Consider the following 12,071-nt stretch of genomic DNA (forward strand, 5'->3'; position numbering starts at 1 on the left):
TGCTTTACCAGTTTAGAAACACATCTCGATTGTTAGGATTGTTGATCCTTGACCTTATGCCAGTGTATTTAAACAGCAATGTGATGTTTACTCATTAGCACCAGGTTCTGTCTGAGAATTGCCTGGCATGACATTGGAGCTCCAGGGTCAATTTTCAAGCTCTTACTCTTGTTAGCGGAGGGAAGGGTGAGTGGGGGGTGGAAGCCGTGTAGAACCAGAGAAAAACACAGAGAAGCGTCTAAGCTGTTTTGACACCTTGTTGTTCATTAAGGCAATGTGCTATTGGCATGAGAGGCTCCTTTAAATAGAACGGCAGATCTCTTGTTCTCTCCGTCCTCTACATATCGCTTAAACAAGCAACTTTGTTTTTTCTCTGCGTTGCATTTCAGAGAAACGGTGTCTTCTTTTTGTGTAATTGTGTGAAACAATAAGTGTGGGATCGCTTATGTCACCTGCATGTTTATATACACAAATGCCTCCGCATGCGGTTGGATAAAGTTACACAGAACGAATCAATGAATGTGAACAAATGATGGATGATATTACAGCTCTGTTTGTGTTTCTGGGAGGTTTGTTGAGTAAAAAAATTCAACATTGTCAAAACAAATCAGCTGTAAAACGTATACTTACAGACAAAGAGAAAGAAGCAGAATGCTCCAGAAGGTCTTTGGGGTCTTTTCTTCCTGAATTCACACAAATGCACACATATTTTCTCAAAGGTCAAACAATATCTCCGCCCACATGATGGGATTGGGGTCACAACCTCTTACTCAGGAGTCACAATTGTCTGGGAGACAGCAGGTCCGGAACAATTGGGTGCAGTTTGGATGAATTTGATACCAAAGGTTAGAACACGGCATATGAGAGGCCATATTGTACCACATATTTATTTTTACAAGGAACTTAATGTAACCCAGCATTTGAAATCAAGGCTAAAGTCTTGTAATCATATTACTAAGATGAGCATTAAAGTTTGACTTCAATCATAATTTCACCATGATTTTATTTTTTGATGCGGTCTTACTCGGTAAATATCAAAGATGTCAAGATTATATTTTCACAGAATGTTTTCTCAGACAGAGTCACATGCTCATTCCAAAGGCATTCATTCTGATTGCTGAATGTGCATTCGCACAACTGTCAGTCAGTGTGTGTTTGGAATTAAACTATTAAATAAAATATAAAATAAATCTGTAATCTTATGTGTTTCATACAATTGAACAAAGGAGACCATTTTTACATACAGTAAGAGCACAGAACTATGAGGTAAAATATCAGAGTCCAGATAAGATTAAGCCTTAAGAATAATCTTAAAATGAAAGTGTCTGTTTTCGATACCTTGAAAATTTGATTCTCAGGTAGAATCGTTTCTATAGGAGGGGCTTATGCTATTTCAGAAGTTGTCTTCTCAGGAGAAAAGAGAAAAGTGTAAAAGAGATACTTTATCCAAACACAAAACTTCTTTCTTTCTCACCCACCCCCACGTTGCTCAAAACCATCAGCACTTGATTTCTGCTGTGGAACACAAAAAGTGATGCTAGTCAAGACACCCCCATGGCCCCATTCACTTTACTCGTATCAATTTCTTTTATGTTTCACAAAAGAAAGAAATTCATACAGGTTTGAAAAAAAATGGAAAATCATTTGGGGTAACACTTTAGAATACTTATCCATTATTAATGAATAACTACACAGGAACAAATGGGTAATTAAATATCAAGGATCTAGTAACTACTGTTTATTATCAAGAAACTCTGATTAACAAACTAGTAAGTAATAGCACTAGTGGTGGGCCGTTAGTTAACGCAGTGAGACTCTTATCGCGCGATAAAAAAAATGTCGCCGTTAATCTATTCTCAAAGTTGGGTTGGGAGCTGGGTCTATACTACGCAAGCTATGATGACTTTCACCTTGATATTTTAGCGCAGATGTATACCAGCTTAACTGCACTGTACGGGGCGAGAACGAGATTTTTCAACTCGCTGGATTCGCGTCATTCGCGGAAGCAGAAGCCGCCTCATCATCTCATAACCAGGGCTTCATTCGCGCGATTCGCGCAGCAAGTAGGTCTGTTGGCTCTTTGCATTAACATATAAATCACTTGGGCTTGACACGCCATTCGCGTTTGGTCTGAACACAACATAACGTTACTGTGAAATTACCGCATCAAACGTGACGTGCTAACATGGATGCAGCTATGAAGCCGCCGCGTTTGCTTCAGGGAATATTAATTTTTAAGAAGCTTCCCAATAGGAACATCGACAAGACTAACGTTGTTTGCACCTTGTGCAATGCGGAATTGGTTTAAAAAAACACTTTCTCTCAACAGGTAGTGGTCTATCTTTAGTTGAAACCAGTAACTTTGTATTGAGATCTAATGTATTATGGCTCCTGTATGACATATCGCTTGTTGCCCCCTCACTCTTTGTAAGTCACTTTGGATAAAAGCGTCTGCTAAATGACTAAATGTAAATGTACTGTAGGAGCTCTTCCAGTCTCAAGTACCACCTAAACGCAAATCATCTCTTAGCTAATGCGGAAGTAAACACAAGTTCATTTTATTCAACATAATTTAATTTTCATCACCAATTATCATAATAGAACAGCTTTCTCAAGCAGTTTGTGATGCATTTTGGAAACAGGAGATGAGCCCCTGGTCTAATGCGCCACCTGGCTTTAGAAACCCGTTCTCAAAGACTTACTTTTAGTCATTATTTGGGTAGAACACATATTCTGAATGCCTTCGGAAGAATTCAAATGAGCCATTTTAATCTAGATTAATCTAGATTAATTTTGGAATTAATCTAGATTAATATAGATTCAAAAAAATAATCTATGCCCACCACTAAATAGCACACAGATGAATGTGGTAGTTCACTAATAACTTATCAATAACCACAATTTTTCATACCTACTTCCCAGAGAACTACTGAGAAAGTTTTATAATTTATGCAAAACTAAACAATAACTAATGTAGGACAAACAACTGCCACTACAATACAATTTTAACTGCTACTGTAAACAAATACACAAATATGCAGACTTAGTCCCCACTACTGCGTATCTGTTACTAAAAGAGTCTATAGCACTTCAATCATTACATAAGTGCTACCATAATTCATATAGTCATGTTAAGTTAATTACGAAAAGGTAATCTTAAAGTTTAGAGTCTTCTAACCATTCACAATATATTCACATATATAGGCAAGGAGACATACAAAAAAAATATTTGACAGGTAGGTTAAATGATGAAATCAACGTATCTATGGCATTTGGATGGCTGATGACTTGATATGTTCCAGTAGTCTGTCCATGGTGATTATGAGAAGCGTGGACCTACACTGTCTCCTTTTTATTTACATAAGTAGTAATAATATGCATCATGTGTGAACCTGTGTGTGACCCTGTGTGTTTTTAGGTGCATATGATGCGCACATGCTTGGCATAAAACACGATTTTGGAGCTCATATGATATGCAAGTAGTTTTGTCTACATTTAGTTAGTCCCTTACCACACTACTAATCTTACAAATTTTGTATCATACACATGAAAACATTAATTTCTGCGTATGTAGCCCATAGTACGACACATTTAAAGTTTGTAAAGAATTGATTAGTGGGAGGTCAAGTCTGCATATTTGTGTATTTGTTTACAGTAGCAGTTTAAATTTTATTGTAGTGCCAGTCATTTGTCCAACATTAGTTATTGTTTAGTTTTGACTCAGTGGTTCTCTGGGAAGTATGAAAAAAATTGGTAGTTTTTGATTAGTTATTTTTAAACTACCACGTTCATCTGTGTGCTAGTACTTACTAGTTTGTTAATCAGAGTTTCTTGTTAATAAACAGTAGTTACTAGATTATTGATATTTAATTACTCATTTGGTTCTGTGTAATATTCATTAATAATGGATTAGTATTATAAAGTGTTAACTCATTTGGTACATTTTGGGGGGAATTTAAACATCGTGTTATCATCTAGAAGAAACTATTAAGATACTGAGATTTGTGATTTTCCTTTCCAACAGGGTTATCTCATAATGACAAAAAACAAGTGACTAAAACTTTTCACATTTGCATATTTTTTTAAATGATGATTCCAATGGTAGATAAAAGATCTTAATATTTCCATCATCTGCTTCATCTCCCTCCCATGGCTCTCAATATTTTTTCTCTTATGTAACAAATATCTCTTTGTAAATGTATTATTTCTCTTCTCGCCCATGCTTTCCTTACTGTCACGTCTAATTTCGGTGTTTCTTTTGCTGCACCAAGAAAATAATTGTCTGTTTATGTTGTTGATCACTAAACTGCTCTTGAGCACAAGCTATGGTCAAAAAAATGCTTAAAAAGCACCACATAGCCACAATGTTCATTTTATTTATTTATTTGTTTATTTATTTTCGAGAAACTTTATTTATGGTTTGACTACATGATCTTGTAGCTCAATTGGTATATGGAGCTATATTTAACCACAAAACATAATCACACACATAACCATTTAATAAGTTAACAAATATAAAAAACGAACCAATCACTAAAAAAAAAAGTTCACAATAAATGCATAAACACAGAACACATTAACACAGTAAAGTACCATGCCACTGTTTTCAAAGTGTTTTAATGTACTGTGACATTACCGTATGCATGGCTCATTACACCAACTCATCAGCATGCATGTGTGTCTCTAATGATAAGCAAATATCATTTGCAGCATTCTGGGACTGATGAACGTGGGTGGAGCTATGGGATGGCCACTTGGGTATACATCCTTTGAATTGAGCTTGAGAGCCTTAACCCCAAATTTTTGCTTGAATAGAGGCATGTGCAAATGAGAGGTAACATGTCTTTACAAAACACTAAATGAAAGGCATGTGAGCATCAAGTTACTATCAGTGAATCCTTTTTTAAGCTGGACATAGTGTCTATGTGTGTTTGTGGAGATTTAAAATCAACTGTAATACAATTTTTTGGTTTAGAATATAAATCTGTCCAAGTCTGTTCACTGAATAAAAACTATTCAAAAAGTATACCACAATTGGCTGGTTCTATTAAATTTATGCATTTGGCAGACGCTTTTATCCAAAGCAACTTACATTGCTTTATCCTATACATTTAACATAGGCATTTGCAATCCCCTGGGATCGAACCCACAACCTTGCTCTTACCACTGAGCTACAGGAAAGCACTATTAACTATTAATTATTAAACTTCTAAAAGAGATTTTTTTTCTTTCTTGTACAGCTCTTGTTTGCCTTCTACTTCATTAAAAGTAAACATGTTTAAATTGATAGTTCTACCCAAATTCTGTCATCGTTAACTCAAGAAAATGGTTCATTTCAAACCTGTATGATTTACTTTCTTCTGCAGCTTCTTTTGTGTTTTGCAGAAGAAAGTCACACAGGTTGAAATTGTCAAGAGGGTGAATAAATGACGATGTTGAAGTTAAGTTAACTACTCCTTTATGTTTCTATTTGTATTATTATATTTAATTACATGAAGTCCATTATACAATATTTTAAACACATTTATTTCAGCATTTCTAAGAAACGTAATTCCCTTTCTGGTTTTAGCCTACAAATATTATTCCAAATGTTTTACTTCCTGAGCAGTCACCTGAATTTCACATGAGATACAATGTAGATTTTAGGTGAATTCCATATAAATTCCAAAATTTGTGGAGTTTTCTTGTGATGTGTATCTTTGTGTTTGTTTGTAAGGAATTTTCCAAATATAAACAGAAAGATCCACACACCTTTGCATTATTGTTGATTTCTGAATTTTGAGTGCAATGATTTCATTTTTAATGACTTAAGGAAGGTCCATAACACAACCTAAACATTTTCAAAATATCTATTTTTTCAAACAAAATTCATAAATAATTTAATGTAGATTTCAAATAATACAATGAATTTTTGACAAAATGTTCAAGAATAGTGTTGTGTGAGCTCAAAAGTAAACTTTTCTTCTTCAAATACAGTTCTCTTGTTATATGCCATCACTTCTTAAAAACCCTCTGTTCTGTTTGTGCATTTTTTTACTTTATCTTGTTTGTCTGTCCTGCCTTATTTCCTCCCACCCTTCCTGTAGCTGTGTGAGTCTGTGCTGCTCTTATTCAGACTTGAAAAAAGCTGATCTGTGTTAGCCTTTGGAACTCTGCATCTGATAAAATGGAAGCAATTTGGCGCATCCCTGAGGGGATGTTGAAGGACCGGGCTACATCTCTCTAACAGAGTGTGGCCATCCTGAGATGCACAACGCTGCAACACTGACTCACTTTATCATCTTTTAGGTGTGGATGTGCATGCAGCTCGCATGTAAAATAAACATTGTGGGTATTGCATATAAAGATGAGAGATTTTGAGAACTTAATGCTTTTTGGATTTATTCACGAACCAGCTTTGAGTATTAAAGCATTAGTTCCCCCCAAAATGAAAATTCTGTCATCATTCATGCAGAAAACTAGGCCACATTTTGTGCACAATATTAGATGTCTTATGAGGACTTCGTGCAATGTAAAGTTTGAATATTCTCATGCACAAATGAGATCTGAGAGAAAACACAAGGACTTAATGTATGGATAATGACTTCTATTTCTCACACAGCTATTGCATAGCCTCACAGAATATCACACGACTCATACAAGCTGTTACGATCAGATCAATTCATTTTCACATCACTCTTCGCATCATTTGAGTACAGCAATCTCAATTCTTTTGTGTCAGCTGTATCAATCTAAGAGACACATTTTTCTTTGTTTACACTTTGTAATGGTTTGATCTTCGCCAGCATCATTCAGACATTAAGGGATGTGCCCCCAACATATCACTGTGTGCTTCATTGCATTGCATAGCACTGTCCTTGCAATACATGTAAAGGTATGAGTCAGCAAAGGGGGTTGTTATAACATAGCAGTTAATGACCCAAGTCTTAATATAAGGGCTGGAGCTTCTGTTTAATAAATTAGTGACAGAAGTGGTATTTCATCAAAATTGTCTGACAAAATCCATTAACCAACGCTTGTTGAAGCACTAAGTATGAAATTCTGCATGCATAAGGGAGACGTAGTAACACAAATGTTTTCTAATACAGAATTTATGCAATAATTCATTTTCAATAATTTGATGCCTTTCCTTAAAGTCCCCCGTGAATCGTAAGTTGCAATCGTGTTTAGTTCCTTATTCTGACGAATTTCTGAAGGAAACTGAATTTTGAATGAGAAAAAATTGTGTCAGTGGCTTGTACCTTTCACTGCGATTTGATTGGATGAATTAAAACAGCCGTTGCATTTTAAAATGGTACTGGGGGCAGACTGAGAGTTGAAGGGGAGGAGTTAAGATGTCTAATTTATGTAATTTAAAATGGATAGTCACAACAGGATGCAGTGCATTTCCTGATTTTAATTTAAGATTATGAGTGTTAGAATGTACCAGCGATCAGAGCCGTATATAAAACAGCATGTGACAAAAATGCACAGTTCGGAGTGATTTTAATTCCAAAGGTGCAATAGTTCTCCAAGGTGTGCACAGTAGCAATAGTCAAAAACAAAAACCAACAAAAGGAAATAAATCAAAGTTCTTAACAATATACAAAAAAATGTAAGTTGAGCTGTGCCAATCTGCAGGCCCAAAAATACAAGTGCAATTCAACCACTCCACATTCCCCTAAAATAGATATGTTTTTAAAGCTTTGGCTCCTCCTATATTTGGATCATACATACATTTTAGGGGGAAACCTCATCTTCAGTCCCTTCAAAATAAAAGTCCTAGGTCACGGTCAATCTGTGACAATGAAGGCACATGAATTGTAATAAGAGAATGACCCACATTGGTATGCTATTTAAAATAAACGTTGCAATATTTCATGAAATTACTTTTAATTTCACTGGGAATTTAAATTAAAAGTTTTCTTTAGGATATACAAAATAGATAAAATATTTTATAGACTATGAAAATAAGTCTAAGTTACAGGAAAGTCATCCAAGTCATGTTTTGAGAAAACTTTTTTTTGCCTGTACATATGTTTTATAAGGTGTTATATAAGGTGAATTTTCTTGTGAATTTTCCTTTCTTTACATCACTCCTGTCCTAATATATTAATGTCAAACGATATTATTCTTAAATATTCACAGTATATAAGTTTATACTTGTATTGAAACTACCGTATTGTTTTGACTGTGTTAAAGTAACTTCTACTTTGATCTCAAACATTTCAAATTATTTCTCTGTTTTTCTGAATTTACTATTTCTGGGTAGGTTTTTAGGTTAAATTATAAGTATAATTTTGTGTTTAATTCTGTCAACTAACTACTAACAAAATTCTTCTTTTAATTAATTTTTTTTTTAATTTGTATTTATTTTCAGAAAAAGAAAATTGGAGAGAAGGGTAAAAAAACAGAAAAGATTCCCTGTATTTTTTCTGACCTCAAGGACTGCAAAGAAACCAAGATTATATTCACTTTTAAGCAATACAGCAGTAAATGTATGTAGAAAAAGTTAAAAATGAATGACCTAGATTTTTCATGGTTCTTATCATGCTGTCAGTTTTGCACATTAGTGTTGGATAACTTTAAATGACTTTGATTTTGGTTGAAATTCAATAGACACGGCACTGGAATGACCACAATTCATCTAAAAATTAAATAAAAATTTGGAAGGGAATGAAAAATCTTAATTTTTTCAGTGGCCGTATATACTCATAATCAATTTTTACATCTTAACGCATGGCACTTTTTGACTGAATATACATTACTACGTCTAGTTTACTACTAAATGGCAAAAACAAAACTCTATAATATATCATGTATCATGGTTACCTTATGGGCACATTTAAAGTGTTACAGTAGCCCAATAGTTAAATACCTGGGGTGCCAATCCAAAGGAAGCAGGTTTATTTTTAGATCTGGTCACATATTGCGGCTCACGTCAACATTTTCACAGATTTTAGCCGTTCATCGCATCTCGCTGACAGCTTTTCCACTCACACCTCACAGATGGGCTCCTAATCATGCCTTCTAGAAAGTCGACAGAGCATTTTAACAAGTGGACTAACTGTGCTGAAACCGGAGAGAAATGGGCCAGAGCCCAAGTGTTGACATTTTAAGCGCATCTGCAGGCAAGACAAATGAAGTGAAAACTGTATTGAGAGCCAAAGTTGGACTATGTTTGCATCGTTGGAAGCTCTCCATATTATCATTAGACGCTGAAAGTGGAGTTTTTGTAGCTCGGCATGCTGCGCATTGCTTAAAGGTGGAAGTACAGATCACTGAGCTTAGGCCTTTACTTTATATTTGATGCAGTTTTACATGCAATTGAATGTTTTATGATATCACTATACAAACAATGTCATCTCACCCCAATCAGTGTTGTCAAACTGTGAAATGATAACAGATAAAACAGCTCATAAACCATATCCTTCAATGAAGGCAACCCAAACTTCCAGTATAGGGGCATAGGTCAGAATCCAGCCCTTAAAACTTTTCCAATTTGGCACGTAGGTAGCTACCATTAAGGACGTGATCTTATGAGCCACGTGGGATGTTTGTAGTGCAGTGTTGGTCCCTTGCCAGCATTGTTTTTTTACTGTCCCTGTTAAAGTAAATCCTAAATCGCCACTTTAGAAGCTCTTAAGCTGGTCTTGGGCAAACCACTTTGCAGTTGCCATGGCAACTAAAAGTTATTGGATTGTTTTTTGTTTTATTTGTAGGCTATATCATGGATAGCATGTAATTATGATAATTACATTGAGCATGAGATTAACACAGAGCACTCTTAACTGAATCACCATGAAGGGAGAGCATCTAAAGAGCAAATTCTCCACACTTGCATGCTGAAGTTCTACGACGAGTGGCAATGGACAAAAACACTTGTAGGTGTATCAAGTCACCCTTTTGTTGTTATTTTGCTTTAGTAAGCAACAAACAGATAATAAAAAATCTTCGCTAGAGCGAGGGACAAACAAGCACATTTAAGCAAATAAATGTTCCCTAATGACAATAAAAAGCAATAACACAACACTTATGTCAACAGAACATTATGTCTAATTTGCATGTCAAACATAATAAGTGTAAGGCCCAGTGAACAAACTGTGATTACATAACATGAAGATGTCTTTTCAAGTGTTTTGTCGTTTCATCGCCTGTTTCTTGACACACATAAGCCATCAGCTGTTTTTTTGTCATTTTGATATGGTTACAATGCAAGGTTTACATTAAGAAATGCACAGTATTTCATTTAGACTATTAGTTGCAAGTTTAGACACATTTGATTGGATTTGTTGGATTTTTTAAAGTTGAAGTGGACCAGATAATGATGGAAAAGCAGCCAACCATGGTCATTGTGGATGCCCAGAGAATGCAGAGGTGTAACCAAAGACCTTGAAAAATAAAAAATGTAATACAGTTTAGATTTTTTGGGGGATCAATGCATTATAAGGCTTTCAGATATTTCATAGATTTATTGACTATTATACTATTATTTTAAACTGGTGGGAGGGGGTTGTACGTAAATGTTAGGCACTAAATGTTATGATGTATATCAAGGTGTATTTTTTTAGCTGACAAATAAACCATACCACATGTCCTATGGTGTGACAGCAAAATATTGAAAAACAAACTGTTTATAATATATTATTTTGTGTTACTTATAACACAAAATAGCATAACAGATTTATATTAATTTTAATTTATTCCTTCATTGTTATCTTATTTTTTCAAATGTTTGCTATATTTTACATTATATAACACATGTGCAGTTTATTTTTCAACTAGCAGCTTATATAAGTATTTATGTTTACTGTCAATTTGTTGTAAACTTAAGTGTGTTTATTACGTTAACAAATAGAAATATACAAAGGAAATAATTGCAAAATAGAGGAATGCTTTCCACTCAGAAACTTACAAAATGTTTCTGTGCTGTTTAAGCCGACAAAATGTTTGATCCCAAACAATATATGAACTACTTAAAATAAGACCTTTTACCACCAAAGCTTCAGAATTTTTGTTTTACAGTTTGAGCTTTTATATGAATACAGCTCTCTCACTTGCTCCTGAATGCAGAAACACAGTACAGTGCATTACAACAATCTCTCTTTCAACCTCCATCTACCAGCACACCCACACTATCCTTCACAAGCTGTGAACATGAAGAGAATAAAGCTGTTTTAAACATCTGTCCTCACATTCACAGGTCATCCTCAAGCACATGGTTAAATGTAAAGTCCAATCCTATTGCTAACACATTTGAACCTGTGAGCTTCACTTCAACGGCATAATAGATGAATCGCATAAACATCGAAAAAGGCCTCAATGCTTTCTGGTGTCAATTCAGTAAAATTGTGTTTATATCTCCTGTGATCTTTTCCACATGCAATGTTGTCTAAAGATCAGATGCAATTCGGAATCCTCAAAGGGCAGCTCTCCGGTTCTTATTTTCCATCTTAACTAAAACTATCCCTAAAAGATACATCTGGGCCTGTCACCAAAAACGCCATATTATATGTGGCAATAGTTGGCAACGTTTTTGACAGCCCAAGTGTATCCAGAAGTTTGTGGTAAACCACGACATGATGAGATCCACAGAGAAGCCCTCCCTTGATGCATTAAGTCGTTCGTACTAGGACCTCTTCAGGTCCTTGTTGAATTTTGTGGTGAAGATCTAGAAGGTCTAATTCAGTCGGTTGCTTACCACGCCAATAAGCTTTTTTGAAATTGAGTTGTTTTTTACCCCATCTCCCTCTAAGCAAATATTGGCAAACATCTTCCTTAAAAGATACATTTAATTTGCACTGATCCATTGATGCACACTTGAAAGAGCAACAATGAACTCTGTGGTGGTAAAGTTGATGCAAGTCTTGAAAACTAGGTGAACATTGGACATGCTCTGTCTGTTTGTATTCTACCACAAGTCTTTCAAAGACACTAAAAACATTGTAGCAAATGTGATTGTTTAGGCATGCATGAAAAATCTTATTTTTAAGATTTCTGTTGATATTTTAGTGACAACACTGAAATGCATAATCATGTTTTTCTTTCAGTGGTTAAAAATGACTCATGGTCCAATAGAGTGTAGATTATTC

The sequence above is a fragment of the Triplophysa dalaica genome, chromosome 7 (assembly GCF_015846415.1).
Source record: "Triplophysa dalaica isolate WHDGS20190420 chromosome 7, ASM1584641v1, whole genome shotgun sequence".
In the NCBI taxonomy this organism is placed as follows: Eukaryota; Metazoa; Chordata; class Actinopteri; order Cypriniformes; family Nemacheilidae; genus Triplophysa; species Triplophysa dalaica.